A 17,381-nucleotide genomic window follows, 5' to 3' on the forward strand; every position below is an offset into this window, starting at 1 on the left:
AGGGATTTGCTTGCTGCATTCCTGGAGCCTTTAATTAAATGTTTTCCCAGGGGTCTCTCATGTAGCATTGTACGATATTTGGCTGCTGCCTGCTTTTGCCATTCTGCAAACATGTTGGGCTTATTGGATGGTGGGTCCTCAGGGAGTAATACGAGCAGAGAGCCAGGATTGTCTAGGATGAGAAGCTGTTTGTGTTTTAAGCTATGTGTGAAAATTCCTCTGTGCGGTACAATCACTGTAGGATAGATGCGATGCACAGGTGTGTCGGGACTAAAACAACAGATGGCGGATTCTTTGCCAAGAGATTTGGTGACCAGGTACAAGTACCGCATCGGGAACATGCTATATCATTGACGGGAAAAAAAAACTATTATTAAAAATGTAACGTGTAACTTGTAATGCACACCACAACCTGGAACAAAAGGTCCTATTGTTCTTACAATTAGGTATATTAGCTTGATTCCTATTTAACAATAAGGTCATTATGCCGTTTTACTCAGCTGAAACATGTTTATTACAATAACAATTATTGGGAACAGACAGACAGACTATTTAGTAGCGGGATTGTCTTTGGCTGGAAAGGTGTTTGTATATCACATTCTAATAAAGGACTTGTCTAGTTGGCTGTTGGGGCAATTTACGACTTGGGAAAAAGAGGCGTCGCATACTCTTATGTATAAATGTACCTATTTGTCCGCTAGGGGTATACAATTGAGCTTGTCCCCATTATGCATTTTGACATTCATATACACTGATGCTTTACGCAATATTTCATGGGCTTATTGTCCATTACTGATAGGCGCCTGCTGGCAAACTTAACAATGTCCCCTCAAAGTACTGCTCATTGTTGCACCATCCACTTACTGGATTACAACTTTTACATTTTTCACCTAAAGTACCGCTGAGGCAGCAGCTCCTGACATTATTGGGCAGAAGGGGCTGGCAAATTTGGCCTGGGGGACAAGATTCGACTCAGCAGCCTATTAGGAAAATTGGAAAGGGAAAAAAATGTAGGTCACCCAGTGACCCAGCCCAAAATAGCACACTATAGGACCCGCCCAGGGGGCGAACACCCCCTGCCCCTGTTATTGGGGGTGCCTTAAATTCAACTGATACAACTCTACAGATTGGTCTTTCACTTGCGTTGGTTAGTACATGCATATTAAAGGATAACTCTACTTAAGAAGTAAAACTCACCAGTAAATTTAGTTTATCAAGTAGTATTTCCATGTAGTGTTTTATTATTAGCTTGGGTGTTTATGTAAGGGGTAAGAGGGTCAGTTGCCGCCTCAGGCAGGAGAATGGCACAACTTTGGTACAAGGGGAATATCTATGGTATACAGGGCCGGATTAAGGGAATGGAGGCCCCTGGGCTAAAGGGCCCCCATTCCCCCGTGAGGCCCTCCCCTTGTGAACCGCCCCTCCCCCCCCGACGTGCTTGCCTCCTTCTCCTGTCACTGTTGTCCTTCCACGGCGCGCTGTAAGCTCCTTACTGAGATCACATCACACTCTCACGAGATCTCCTCAGTAAGGAGATTACTGAGCGCCACAGAAGGACTACAGTGACAGTGCTCAGCAACATTGATCGGGCCGGGGGCCCGATCCCTTATTTTTGTTCCCCTTTCTCTTATTTCCCTCACTGTGTCCTTCATACTTTTGTTCCACCTTCTCTTTACTTTCTTATTATGTGCCATTGTGCCTCCGTTATATATACTTACCTTTCTATTGTCTTTTTCTCTTCTGTCTTCTTCTTTTCTGTTCTTTTGTCTATACTTTCTTCTCTGTCGCGATGCTCCTTTCTGCTCCTCACTGAATATGGCGTCGGGCGTGATGACGTCACGTCCGACATTCAATGGGACAGAGCAGAGGGGAGACTGCCGGGAGCCAACGCGGTCATGTGATTTTATTTTTCATCTGTTGTTTGCATTTTTTTCCCCTAAGGTGGCGGACTGAGGAGGATGGCAGGTGGAGGGGAGCGCCCCCTCCGCCTTTCCTACCCCGTTCATCGCCGGCATTGGAGGGGCCCTCTGGGGACCACTGGGCCCTAGGCAGTTGCCTAGCAGTAAATCCGGCCCTAGCTGGGTGACCTCTGTGGCTCAGTTGAAAGAGGGAATTTTCGAGACCCGATGGCGACGATACACATACACACACACACACGCATATATCACACACACACACACACACGCATATATCACACACACACACATATATATATATATATAGATGACAATTTAGAATTTAGTACATCACACTACAAAATAGTGTTTAGTGGTCCTTTAACTGCATAATCTAAGATAATTACACTCAAATTCTTGCTAAAAAATGTGTCAGCTCCTTAGTCAGTAGACTTCAATATCCACATTATCTCCTATTGCACAACATCCGCCAGACACCAGACTATTTCACAGATAGCATTGATCTCTGTGAAAAAGGTTACTGCAGTCGTAATCCTACTTATTTCTCCGAATGGATTAGTTGACGTTTAACGGGTGTCTCGGCAGCATTTTTAGGATTTAAACTTAGGTCATTAGGTGTAAAATATAAATTGCTCAAAAAAAAAAAATGTCATCTTGAAACATTCTCAAATATGTAGGTAATTATTTCCAAGCCATGAAAGGTGGTGATAATTGGTATGGTATGTAACATGATTCACACCCTCCTAACAGCGCCGATTGTGTATGGGATCAAAAAGATTACGAACCATTGTCAACTTCTACACAGGTCGACGGAATGTTGTTCAATCCAATTAGATGACTCTGCGGTCATTGTCCGACTATAGTAACCATACTAACTCTATGGGGGGTTATTCAATTAGCATCCATGGCTGCGCTTGTAAAGTACCATTACGGTACCGCAACATTGCACGGAAATTCACAACGTTGCGGTACCGGGAACTGTGCGGCCGCGTGTAATCATGGTCGCGAATCCTAATTGAATACCCCCCTATGATCTTGCCATAAGGTCATAGCACCAAATGGTGCGATTGCTCTGTGCATAGGCCCCCTAACGCTTAGTATATAGCTTGCCGAGTGCCTCCATTCCTCCCCCACCACATGACTCTGCCTGCTATGTTCATCCTTATCATATAATCACATATGGACAGGTCACTGACTCCCACATGATTTGCGCGATGACTTGCTCTGTGCTGCTGTGAAAATTCCGATGATGTGATTGGCTGCTGGTGTTCTACTTCTTCCCTCTTCAAAGATAAGCAAGAGATTGGAATTGACAACAAAAATATGGTCAGACCTTAGTTAAACACAACTTAGAATTACCTACAAAATGTTTAAGCCTCCATCTTTGATGGGTTCAGCTGTGGTAAAAACTTATAAATATTGTACTTTTTTTATTCATTATTTTTATAGCAGGTATATATTCCATAGCATGGTGGCTCAGTGGTTAGCACTTCTGCCTCACAGCATTGGGGTCATAAGTTTGAATCCCCAGCATGGCCTTATCTGTGTGGAGTTTGTATGTTCTCCCCGTGTTTGTGTGGATTTTCTCTGGGTGCTCCAGTATCGTCCCACACTCCAAAAACATACTGGTAGGTTAATTGGCTGCTATTAAATTCAGGGGCAAACGCAGGATTTGCAGAGGCGGATTTCTACACCATGCCGCCAGTGGGCGTGACCATCATGCATGGGGGCGTTGCTATAATTTTAGAGAGTGCTTGGCTGCTCGCCAACTCCTCATATCCCCATAATATACATGGTCAATGCTGCATGCACTATTGTTAGTTGCACGCATCTCTCTCTTTTCGAGCAGAGTTGTGTGAAGCAGGGGCAGGGTTCAGCCACCTCAATTATACAGTGCCCCAGGCTTGGGTGGGGGTTTCCAGGCACTAGGAACCCCCCCCCCCCTCGATTTGTGTATGAAATTGACCCTAGTCTCGGGCTGTGTGTGTGTGTGTTAGGGAATTTTGACTGTAAGCTCCAATGGGGCAGGGACTGATGAGAGTTCTCTGTACAGCGCTGCGGAATTAGTGGAGCTATATAAATAGCTGATGATGAAGATAGCTCTGTTAAGAAGCTTCCAGTTTAGAAATCCACGCAAGCTTCAGGGTCAAATTTAGTCATAAGCCAATTATCTAACCCGTATGCCTTAGAACCATGGAAGGATATCCATTCAAACATGGGAAGATCATACAAACCCCACGCAGATAGTGGGTCCGTGAATTCGGTTGGCCTGGCAAACGTTGCTCAGTTTATAGCCAAATCAGTTTCAGCTTTTGCTGAACAGAAAAAGTAGCCAGTGAACACTCTTTGTTTCCATTCATTGACAATACTATTGCTAGTAACTACAAAATCAATTGACCTTCTTGTCATCTGCTAGTATAATTAATCACGGAATCAGTTTATTTCTTTCAGCAGCATGGAGCAAAGGACATTTTATTGCTAGTAATTTGCGGAGACCGCTGGGTGTTGTAAGCTCAGTGGGAAGTTGAAGTACGGACAAGTTTATTATGCCAAGTCTCCGGTCTGCACAAACAGTCTAAATAAGGTCCATATTAATATTCCTCAAATGTAGCAACTGAGACATTGTAGAATGCAAATGAGAGGGAGCCGGAGGAGGCAAGAATGTGCAGGGAATAAAAAAACTGTATTACATTAGCACGGGCGATCGGTGGGTCCTCACAGGTTATAAACAGCCACAGGGCACCTGTATGCTCCAGGGTGGCATCCTGCCATATCACCCTTGGTGTCGCTGGTGCCCTGGCAGAGGTCTGAAAGAACAGGAGACAAGAACAGTCTCAACCAAACATCAACTGACTTCATGTCCCAGCTGGGATAAGGTTGCAAATCGAACCTCCCTCAAAACTACTCATCATACGTCCAGCGAGCTGATCCGCTTCGGATGTGACCCCATGGATGGTAGCAATATTAACAAATAATTCAGGAAGCTCCTCAGTGAAGTTTTAGCCCAAAATATATGTGGCCACAGAAAACACCTGTAACCAATTATCAAAGGTCTTAGTGACTTCAGGTTTCCACTCACTCCCCATCAAGTCACATAATTAAGAAAAATAACTGACCACACATCTACAAACTCGTTACGTCAGATCTGTTCTTCACCTCACCTGACATCTAAGTACCTTTAAAATCCAATACCATAAAAAGCTGACTCCTTATACACACTAGCAGGTGCGTGAGCAGACACCAGCCCAATTGCACAACTGTTTATTACCTGGGCAGGAAAAAGAGGTCACAAAGAGGGAGAGAAGGATAAAAGGAGTATAACCTGCCCAGTACGGGAAGCCCAACATTTAAAAACTCTCCACTCTTATAAGTATACCTCTACCAGCTGTATTCACTGTTCCTGGTATGTCTGATGGGCAGTAGAGAAGAAGTTACTGGTACCTACACTGGAGCAGGGTCCTTTGTGACATGTGACTGTTCTTCTGGTGGTGCTTGCACCTAACAGAACTCCGGTGGGATCTGCAGCTTATATTAGATAAGACTCCATTAAGAGGCCTTGTGCTGCTCCCATAATCCCCTGCAGACAGGCTACTGGACAGAGGGGATAGTGGTGTCTCAGGACATAGGTCAGGTGACTCCTCCACATAAAAAAAAGGGAGCTCCTCTTCTTCAGCGTTGCAGTCAGGTTGCGTGTTGACTGCAGCATCGTCTGAGGTACCCTGTACCGGGCAGGATGGACCAAGGCCTTCCATCATTTAAGTGGGGAACACGGCAAGTGTCCAGCAAGGAGGTGAAGTAATAGTTTGTGATGACGACTCAGTCAACAGGCAGCAGACAGGGGAGGCATGGCCAGCGGCAAGACAGCACTAAGTTCCCAGAGGTTTGCACCCTACAATCCTGCACTCTCTGCCACCAACAGGGCCTGCAGTACCACTTCTTCTAGGCGGGGTAAATCTTAGACAGGAAGGAGATGAGAGCACCAGGTCTTCCCTTTGCCTTCTCCCTGAGGAACCAATACCAGCAGCACAACTCTCGTCCTGACTTGATTCAATAGAGTCCTTGTCCACCTTTAGAGAAGTTAAGAGGCACCTGTGCTGTACTGTATTACCTAGAACACTGCAAACTAACCTTCCAGCACCAGGTAATAGTCCACCCCTTAAACCCCATTTATTTATGTACAACTAAAGTATATTGTCTCTTTAAGGGCTATGATTTTTCTTACATCTTAGGCTTTAAGTACATTGCATTCATCTTTTACTTGTGTTAAGCAGAAACCTTTGTTGAAAAGACCCCAGCAGCTCTCTGCATATTTTAGCTATAATTTCCTGAACTAATTGCACTCAGTGTCCTCTTCACAAAGGAAAATAAAACCCACCAGCTAAGAAGGGAATGGGGTCTGTGCCGTTACACTTGTTATCGGAGGCTCATTTCAACCCCTACTGCTTTGTGGTTGTAATTATACACTCATCCTCACACTTGTCCTTTTAAGAGGAGCCTGACTGCGATCATTGCTGCTGAATGCATTCATATTCTAACCAGTCTCTGAACACTGCTTACAAATTCTATGTCAAAGGCAATATTATTTTAAAGGAGAAACATTAGTTATGCAACTCTTTGTTTTCTAATTGTATGTAATATACAGGGGATTTCCATAGACATCATGTTCCCCTGGGGTGGCAAATGAAATGTCACCTTTTTCATCCTTTCCACACACTAAATAAAACATCTATCTTTTTATATCTCTCTCTATCTCTCTTTCCTTATCTTTCTCTCATTATATATCTATCTATCTACAGATTATACGGTATATGGACAAAAGTATTCGGAGGCTTGACCATTACACCAACAGGGACTGTAATGACATTGTATTTGAATACATATACTTTAATATGGAATTGGTTCCCCTTTAGCAGTGATAACGGCTTCCACTCTTCTTGGAAGACTTTCCACAGGATGTTGGAGTGTTTTTGTGGGAATTTGTGCCCATTTATTCTGCAGAGAATTAATGAGGTCAGGCACTGATGTTGGACGAGTAGGTCTGGCTCGCAATCTGCGTTCAAGTTTATCCCAGAGGTGTTTGATGGGGTTGAAGTCAGGGCTCTGTGTGGGCCAGTCAAGTTCTTCCACATCAAACTCATCAAACCATGTCTTTGAAGTCCTTGCTTTGTGCACTGGGGCACAGTCATGTTGGAATAGGAAAGGGCCTTCTCCAAACTGTTACCACAGAGTTGGAAGCATAGCATTGTCCAAAATGACTTGGTATGCTGAAGCATTAAGATTGCCCTTCACTGGAGATAAGGGGCCTAGCCCAAACCCTGAAAAACAGCCCCATACCATTATCCCTCCTCCACTGAACTTCACAGTTGGCATAATGCAGTCAGACAGGTAACGTTCTCCCGGCATCCGCCAAACCAAGACTCGCCCATCTGACTGCCAGAGAAACGTGATTTGTCACTCCACAGAACACATTTCCACTGCTCCACAGTCCAGTGTTGGTGTGCTATACACCACTATATCCGATGCTTGGCAATGGTCTTGGTGATGTGAGGGTTGCATGCATTTGCTCGGCCGTGGAAGCTCATTCCATTAAGCTCTCGCCGTACAGTTTTTGTGCTTACATTAATGCCAGTGGAAGTTCGAAACTCTTCATCTATGGAACCAGCAAAGCATTGCCAAATTTTACGCACCATGCGCCTTAGCAGACGTTGACCCCGCTTTGTGATTTTACGTGGTCTGATTGAAACACCTCAATTCAATAACTAACAGGTGTGGCCAAATACTTTTTCCATATAGTGTAAATATACACTACTATAACACACTGGGGCTTGGTACACTTGGTTTGGCACTGGTACGTCTGGATGGCCCGTCCCATGCCCATCAGGAATCTCACCCAGTCTCCGCTCACAGGAGATAGCTCCGCAAACTAGAAGTACGCCTAGGTGTGCAGAGAGGCGAAGGCATCTCCAGAGGTGCGCTAAGCAAAAGTGTCAATGATACATCATAGTGATGATGATGATGATGATCAATGTCCAAACTCCGCTTGCATTAAATTCATCTTTTCCATCTTTAAATACTGCTTTGTTTAGCCTGGCTTCTGGCTTAAATTCAGCGTCAGGGACATCAGGACTTTATTACAAGTGACAACATAGAGGCACAAAATGGGTCCCATTGAAAGTAAAGGACGACACTCAGAGATCAAAACTGACAAGCTTTTGTAGAGTGGATATACCCCTCGGCACAGCAAGGAGAGCCCCTGAAATTGTGCGATTCCAGTCCTTTGTCTAAGTCCAAAACTGTTGTTCTGTAAAATAAAATCACGCTCCTGCACTGCTCTGCAGAACTAGATGCACTGACAATCTCTACTTTGCAAGGAACACTGTTGCTCCGGTCAACTTCTCCTTTCAACTTCTGCAAACTTCTGCCCCACCGCAAACATCTTGCTCAGCAATCCTGACGCACTGTGAGCACAAACCTGATTTTGCACTACTTCAGTCCAACCATGCTCCTCACAGTGTCGGTAGCAGAAAACTCTGGCTCATCGTGTCTATATGTAGATATGAATCTTTTACTGATATACAGCAATTATTTTCTTTTTTCCCTTTCTGTTTTTTTTTTTGAATTTTCTGGATCGGGGATTTCAAGGCCCCATCCCTGTACGATGCGCATATACTCACCCATATAAATAGGGAGATATAGAGATATGTATTTGTCAAGGAACGATATTGGGAGCTTCACGAACAGGCGCAACACCAATAAATAAAAAAATGCCGGCCAAGGAACACATTAACCAACAAAAATGCTGGTATTTGCTGTAGGTTTGAATGGACCGTGCGGGAGGGCTGATCCTTAGAATTTGCTGTGTCAGTGACTTTAGTGTTTTGTGTCCACAGAAGTTATTCCAAGAAGTGCAAGCTGTCAGTGAGGCCATTAAACACCATATCAATTACAGGGGTTACACAAAAAAAGCTGCCTCCCTCCTCTCCCCTCTGTAGAACACGACTGAAAAGGCAAAGTGCACAGACAGGGCACCCTCTATAATCCGGGCCAGGGAACTGACACTTAGAGATATTTCACCAATGCACATTAGACGACCGGGCCTCCAATGGAACTAGAGAAGGAGGCCAACACCAAGCTTAGGCACCAAATTCCTCCTAAAATGAGGAATGCGGACTGAAAACTAGCTCCTTGGTTCCCACGTAGATAAAACGCTTCCTTGATTTCCAAGTCATTTATAAATTCCAGTTCTGTCGTGTTCTGCCTGGTCCGTTCAGAGTAATCGCCATGGCAGAGCCAATGAAATGTGAAGCATCTTGATGGCTGTTGTCCGCGCACTTTATTGATGTTTTCAACCTCATTTTTTGCCATTATTTTACCTATTTGCTTTTATTTTCTAACGTCCAATGAAGAGTGAGAGCGAGGAATGGGAGATCACAGTTAGCGGTGATGACTGTTGAATGGTCAGGTTGACATTGAGCACAATGGATGTATTCATCTTCTGATAAGGAAGACGGTTATACTGAAATAACGGAACACAATGTTCTGCTTTCATCAAGATACATAGTAAAAAACTCTCCAAACCACTGCTGAACCCCAAACCCCAAGGGCGCTGCAATACTATGTGTGGGATAATGGGATAAATTATTGTGGTTTCTTCTGATGTCTAATTAATAATATAGGGCTTTATTGTAGATTATTCAAATTTAGGGAGTACAATGTATTTTCTGTATGTATTGCTCTATAGTGGGCCTGAATAGCTGCATTTACTAGTGGGTACTGTTACTCAAGCAATACTTTGCTAGTATAGATAGAACAAGGTGATTTGTGCTGTACCATTGCGTCAGTCTGTCACATGACTATCAGTGCACTCAATGCACTCCATCTGCCGGGTTCCCCATCTCTTACACTTTCCTTCCCATTGTCCGGGCACCCCATCTACCACTTCCACCTTCCTGCTGCTGCACAGTTCACTACTGTCAGTCTCCCGATGCTGCCACTGGCCCCGTCAGAACATTTATCGTCACTTCTGACTGACATCTCCTGCTGCTGTATCTCACCTGCCAACACTCCTCTACCTGACTCTGGGCTGTCCTCCCTGCACCACTTTCATACAAATGGTGAAGAGGGATGATAGAAGAGAGAAGACAGAGGAGAGAGAAAAGAAAGAAGAGATGTAGTTCACTTTGACACTTTTATCTAGGTAAGTGTATGTGTATGTATGTATGTATATGTATATGTATATATATATATATATATATATATATATACACACACACACAAAAGTTAACCCGTGCATGATACTCGTGCATTCTAGTCAAATCAAGCTACTTAAGGTGTTAAAAAGGTCATGCATTTGGGGCTAGGCCAGGCCTCCTCAGGGGAAGAGCGTTACTTCCCTGGCAACCACCAACCACTCCCAACTGTCGCTTCTCCTTCAAGAAATATATATATATTTTTTAAAAATCTTTATAAACACTTAACAATTAACAAATTAAATTAACAAATTAAAAACATCTTCGTATACCAAATTTCAGCCCTTTCTGAGTTTTTTCCCCCACACACACTAAGAATTTAGTAGGTCAGTGTATAACTCCGCCCAGCAGGTGGCGCTGCAGCTTGGTTTTTTTTTCCACACACACAGACTAACACACGCCACTAGGCTTTTATATTATAGATAAATATATATATATATATATATATATATATATATATATATATATATAAATACACACACACATTATATATATATATATATTTTACATTTTTAGGATTATATTTCCCCCTCTAGTGGCTCATCTCTGGTGGCTGGCCATGCTCCTTCAGTGATGCGCCGTCACAAAGCATTGGCAAACACGTGCTTTTTCATGGGCCCCTACCATTGCATTCCCCCGGTGGGCCCTTCATGTCCCAGTCTGATAGTGGACCCGTGTATATATGTGTGTGTATGTTAGGGAATTTAGACTGTAAGCTCCAATGGGGCAGGGACTGATGTGAGTGTGTGCTCTGTACAGCGCTGCGGAATTAATGGCGCTATAGAAACCGCTGCTGCTGATCATGATGATAAGCTCCAATGGGACAGAGACTGGTGTGATGATTACATATTCTCTGTATAGCGCTGTGAAATAAGATTGGCGCTATAGAAATAATACTAAATAATAGAGCATGACAAAGATATATGAATATATAGATATATGATGGAACAGGAAAAATGTCACTAGGTAATTTTGCTCACACTGTGGGACTCCGTCCACTAGTTAGTAGAGTTTGATCTATGTACAGCATACTGAGGGGGGGCTGGTTAGTAGGAGGTAAGTCGGACGGACACTATTATCTAACGGACACACTCCTACTCTTAGATCTGTTCTTGGTGCTTCTAGATTCTGAGAAAGACTTCTCTGATGTTTGGATGCTCTGCGGCTCTCACCCTTTCATAAATGACCAACAATTCCCCCTTCCCAAATCAGGACCAGAAAGTGGTGAAGACCAGTGTATTGTTGTGTCTAGTGAGAGGTAGTGGTCAAAACCCACCTCTTCAGACAAGCTTATAATATTCCTCAACCACACTCTTAACCTCACTACATTACCCTATTACCACCCGTTACACAATTTCACACAAGACAACTACCCCCTGACCAACATTGTTGGGTGACGGGATCATTTAGCCTATGAGTCACTTTTACCTTTGCAGTCTGGCTGGGCTGAAATGCAAAATGTAGACTTAACCTCATGTGTCAAACTCCCATTGTCCCACAGATTGTAAGCTTGCGAGCAGGGCCTTCTCACCTCTTCGTCTGTTTTACCCAGTTTGTTTATTAGTTTACTGTGTTTGTCCCCAATTGTAAAGCGCTACGGAATATGTTGGCGCTATATAAATAAATGATGATGATGTCACTGTGGAGACGTGCCATGTCCCCTGGTGGCATATCTATCTCCCCTGAAGCGCTAGGCCATGCCCAACACTTCTCCTATCCCCTGAAGACACCTCTACTCTCCCTTGCCAGGTATGCTTGGCACCCATTCACCACTGCCCTGCAGCCGAGACGTACCTCCGAACATTCCAAAAGTCGGGATGATAGGACAGCCCTAAACTGCGAGCATTGGATGCATTTCATATATTCTATAAATACTTGTTGGTGTCCAAAATATTCCTATTTTCTATGCAATACTCAACGCCAGCACCTTGCAGATAGATCTTACTGCCATCCAGTAGACCTGTTTAATGAAGGGTGAAGATATCATAGATGATGAATGGTGGGCATTTGCCTACCCACAGTTGACCGGTTCTCTATCACAATTTGGGCTAATAGTGCTCATATTTTCATATGACAACCTCCAGTTCTGTACGGTTGGGGTCTGCAAAGCAGTTAGCACCTGTAAGCAACGTGCAGATATAGGATTTACATTCAGCCTTCTCCTGTTTTACAATAATACGGAAAAATAAACAGATTGAAATAATCATTTACCTAGGTAAGAATTCTGTGTAGTTATTACATGACAGATATGACAGAGGGTTATTACATATTTGTGTATTATTTAGAGCTTTTATAAAACATAAAAAAGGACATAAGCTAATATTTTCAGTTTACAATACAAAATATATTAAAATACAACCTTTAATTTAATGTAATTTACAAACTCTGGGAAACAGTCTATCAGGTATTAGTAAAAGTGTGAAAAGTTTGCAAGGAAAATCCATCATCATCAGTTATTTATATAGCGCCACTAATTCCGCAGAGGGGATTTGCAAGATTATCCCAAAAGTTGAGTATGTTCAATTTTGTCCAGAGGACAGCACAGACATTATATCATCATTATCATTAATTTATATAGCACCACTAATTCCGCAGCGCTGTACAGAGAACTCACTCACATCCGTCCCTGCCCCATTGGAGCTTACAGTCTATATTCCCTAACATACATACAGACACAGACACACACACACACACAGACTAGGGTCAATTTGATAGCAGCCAATTAATCTACTAGTATGTTTTTGGAAGGAAACCGGAGCGCCCAGAGGAAACCCACACAAAAGCGGGGAGAACATACAAAAACTCCACACAGATAAGACCATGGTCGTTAATTGAACTCATGACCCCAGTGCTGTGAGGCAGAAGTGCTAACCACTGAGGTGAAACATATATCTTATGTATCCATATATGTTATATCCTCTATGAATAAGACCTGGATATTTTTCAAATAGCATCATAAAGGGGGAAAAAATGATGTCAAACTTTGCCAGTGGGCCATCCCCCAAAGATATTGTATTGTGAGAGGATTATCACGCCTCAATAAAACGGACAAGAGAGAAGAAACAAAGTTACTCTGGGGAAGGGAAACAATGGCAACTGTACTAAGCTCGGCAAGCAGATTTACCAGCACTGTCATAGAAACTAGAAAATCCTATAACAAGAGTTATTTTCTATATTTATCCATTAATATTGACATGCAACAAATAAAATATATAGGGTCTGATTCATTAAGGAAAGTTAAGCAAGAAAATATAAGTAACTTTGCACCTGGGCAAAACCATGTTGCATTGGAGGGGGAGGTAAATTTAAAATGTGATGGCATATTTATAGTTGGGGTAGGACATGTCCTAGATCAACTTTAAATTTCAGTGTAAAAATAAAGCTATCAAGTATTTGTGTGCTAGATGAAAAAACAGCCAGTATTTAACTTATGTGCAAAATAATAAACTAATTTGCACCCCTTGCATTGTAACATGGTTTGTCCAGGAAAAAAAGTACTCCTTTTTTTAGCCTTCATCATCATCATCATCACCAATTATTTATATAGCGCCACTGATTCCGCAGCGCTGTACAGAGAACTTGCTCACATCAGTCCCTGCCCCATTGGGGCTTACAGTCTAAATTCCCTAATATAGACACACACTCACAGACAGACTCATACAAACAGACAGAGAGGGAGACAGACAGGCAGCCTTACTTTCCTTAATAAATCAGGGCTGAAGGATCTATCAACACAGGATGGGTAGTATCCAAAATTAAATTGATAACATGATTTTTGTTTATTGTCATGGCCATTTCCAAGCCTACAAATATCAAAAAATGAAACTCAATCACTATTTACAACACAACATGGCTACTGTGGGACAGGCTAGTGCTCCTAGTTTTTTGGGAGGTGTGTTGATCTATGGACCAGGATGAAAGCACCTCTAGGAATGGGGAACCTGGCTGGGAATTGAATTCATGACCCTTGCACTGTGAAGCAGCGGTACTAACCACTGAGCCACCATGCTGCACCAATGGTCTTGTGAACATTGCAAAATAAAGAAAAGGTAATTGCTATAATGAGGGGTCAGGACAAGGTTGTTTTGTTTAGTATTTTTTTTAGATTTCTTACAACGAAACTAATAGGTATAATTTGTGTTGTTCGAAATGCAAATTATTCTTGATAATAATAATAATAATAATAATAATTATAGAACAACAGAATGGATGTGGATATATTTGTGAAACCACTGATACACGATAAACGGATGAATATACTTAGCACAAACTATCAATTTTATTGAAAGTTAATATCTTCCACTTACTGACAGATTCTATTCCCCAAACGCCTCTGATTAACATACAAGAATTATATTTATTATTAATTAATACTCTGCACACCAGCTGTCTGCCCAATAAAAAGAGACATTACAGTCTAGTGGGTATTGTGTCAAACTGTCCGTTGTCTGGAGTGATGGGAGAGGACGTTTGTAATTGATAACTTTTGCAATATAAAGACTTGGGCACAGGCGGGAAACCAGAAACAAATCATCGATATATGTTAGCGTCACACAGAGCAGATTGTGTTTGTCATTGTGTTTGTCACATTGTGTGGTCGCTACTGTGATTTTTCAGCCAACCAATAACAGATTTGATATTTTAAAAAAGACAACACTGAATTGTGCCTTAAATCATGACTTATCACAGAAATGTGAACTTAAAAATATATGGTGTAACTTGCAAAAGTGGACCCACATTTGCCTATTTTTGCGTAAAAACAGCCGTTTGTCTTGGAACAACAGGAAAAGTGGAGGTGTTGTCCATATCATCATTTTGTAGAATGTGCTCAATAAGTGATAACGAGAATCTAATTGGTTGCTACGGAAACACCTCCACTTTTCCATTTTTAGAAGTTTTAGTAAATCCATCCCTTAATGTTGTTTTGTTGCCAGTATACGTTTACGAAGCCCACTGGATACACACTGCAAAATCCCAATATATACATAAATAATGTTATTCTTTAATTACTAAAGAATAGTTTTCAGCTTTGTCGGGGTGGCGTAAATAGAACAGGATTTATAAAAGACTGGTGAAGCCTTCACCTGCGATACTTAACACCTTTGGGGGTATCTATGGCTGTAACTCTCTAATACGTAGGGTGAAGCAAAAAAAAAAAAAAAAAAAGTCTATCGCTCTCTGATAAATGGGCCTGATAGAATCATCTACAGGTCAAAAAGATGAGAATGCAGCAATTTTAGCTCCTGTGACATCACTGGCCCTAATCCTGTGTATGAATCAACCAAACCACACGTGTACTTCTTCAAAGCAAGTCCGCCAATCTGTCAGTCATTCTGTGACTGCTGTTTTAGAGCTGCACTTCTCTCCTAGCATGGCCACCTACCACAGAGGGGTGCTAGAGAGCATGGTGGACTTTAGTTACGTATAAACGCCCCAGTTATGTAATGTACATTATTCAGCTCAGTCACACTCAGACTATTAGTAGGTAGCTACACTTCCTCTTTAATTAAACATGATTTGCAGGAGATTGTCGTGCACTAACGCCCACTTACTCTTACTAACCTACAAGGCCATCAACAAAGCTGCACCAACATACATCTCCTCTCTTGTCACAAAATATCTCCCAACTCGGCAACTCCGTTCTGCACAAGATCTGCGTCTCTCATCCACACTCATTACATCCTCCCATTCCCGGTTACAGGACTTTTTCCGGGCTGCACCCACTCTATGGAATTCTCTCCCTCGCACAATAATACTCTCCTCTGGTCTACAAGCTTTCAAGCGTTCTCTGAAAACCCACCTCTTCAGACAAGCTTATAATATTCCTCAACCACCCTCTTAACCTCACTACATTACCCTATTACCACCAGTTACACAACTAACCCCTGACCAACATTGTTGTGTGACAGGATCATTTAGCTTATGAGTCCCTTTTACCTTTGCAGTCTGGCTGGGCCGACTGCAAATGTGGACTTAACCTCATGTGTCAAACTCCCATTGTCCAATAGATTGTAAGCTTGCGAGCAGGACCTCCTCACCTCTTTGTCTGTTGTACCCAGTTTGTTTATTAGTTTACTATGTTTGTCCCCAATTGTAAAGCGCTACGGAATATGTTGGCGCTATATAAATAAATGATGATGATGATGATTTACTTAGATGCAGCAGGAAATTATTTGAAAATATTTGTAACTATAATTAACCCCTAAAGTCTTGATTTACTACTCACTCAGCATCCACGTCTAAGGCGCAGAACCAGGCGGTTATTGACCATGCCGAGTACAGGGCAGACGTCCCTTGACTTTGTGGAATGAACTTCAGCCTACATGTGAAGAACAATCTCTTTACACTGTACAAACCGACATCCCACCAAGATTTCTACCCATCCAGAGCGCTCCCAGAAGACGTCGGCGCTGCTGGTAACTACGCTCTATTTATTTTTCCCTAGAAAATGTTGTGTTTAATTTTGTTGATTATGTGCCTCACGTCCTACAAGGCTGCTAAGAGAAATCCCTGCTCTGAATCACAAGCTGTTTTATTTCCTACAGCTACTAATTTGGAGGCAGCGCAGATGCAGCTTTGTAAATAATGACAACATTATCGCTCATCAGACACCTGTCTGTCTCATTGTCACTGGCATCGCACCACAGTCTCCTGCCGTATATGGGTAGACGTGACTTAGGGAGGGAAAGGGGAGACAATACCTATAATCTTCCTTATTAACTCTTCAGGAGTTGGCTCAGATAATGGTTTAAGCATATACATTGCATCTAGTAAAAATAACATAGACATATTGTTTGTCATCCCTATGTGGTGTACCCCTAAAATGAGAAGCAAGAAGATTATAATATAGCACAGTGCCCCCGGTGTTTAGGGCGGTGTAGATGCCGCGGTTTTCCGGTCACACTACAGCGATTCCAAAGTTAAAGTTGTTGTATGAGACTTTTTAAACAGTAGAGTCGCAGAGATGTGACAATGAAACAGCGCCACCTATTCACATGAGTGGGAGGTTGACTGAATGTATCACTCACTTTAGAACACTGTGGTTTCCTGGTCAATAAATTGTTCTGTTCTAAAGTGTCCATCTGACACTGCTCTAAATGAAAGCGCCCACCTTAGGCTGGGTACACACTACAGCTTTTTCACCCGATTATCGTCCCAATCACATGATACGCTCCAACAATCATGTCTTATCTTTCCAAAGCACATTGTGTCGATT

The sequence above is a fragment of the Mixophyes fleayi genome, chromosome 8 (assembly GCF_038048845.1).
Source record: "Mixophyes fleayi isolate aMixFle1 chromosome 8, aMixFle1.hap1, whole genome shotgun sequence".
In the NCBI taxonomy this organism is placed as follows: Eukaryota; Metazoa; Chordata; class Amphibia; order Anura; family Limnodynastidae; genus Mixophyes; species Mixophyes fleayi.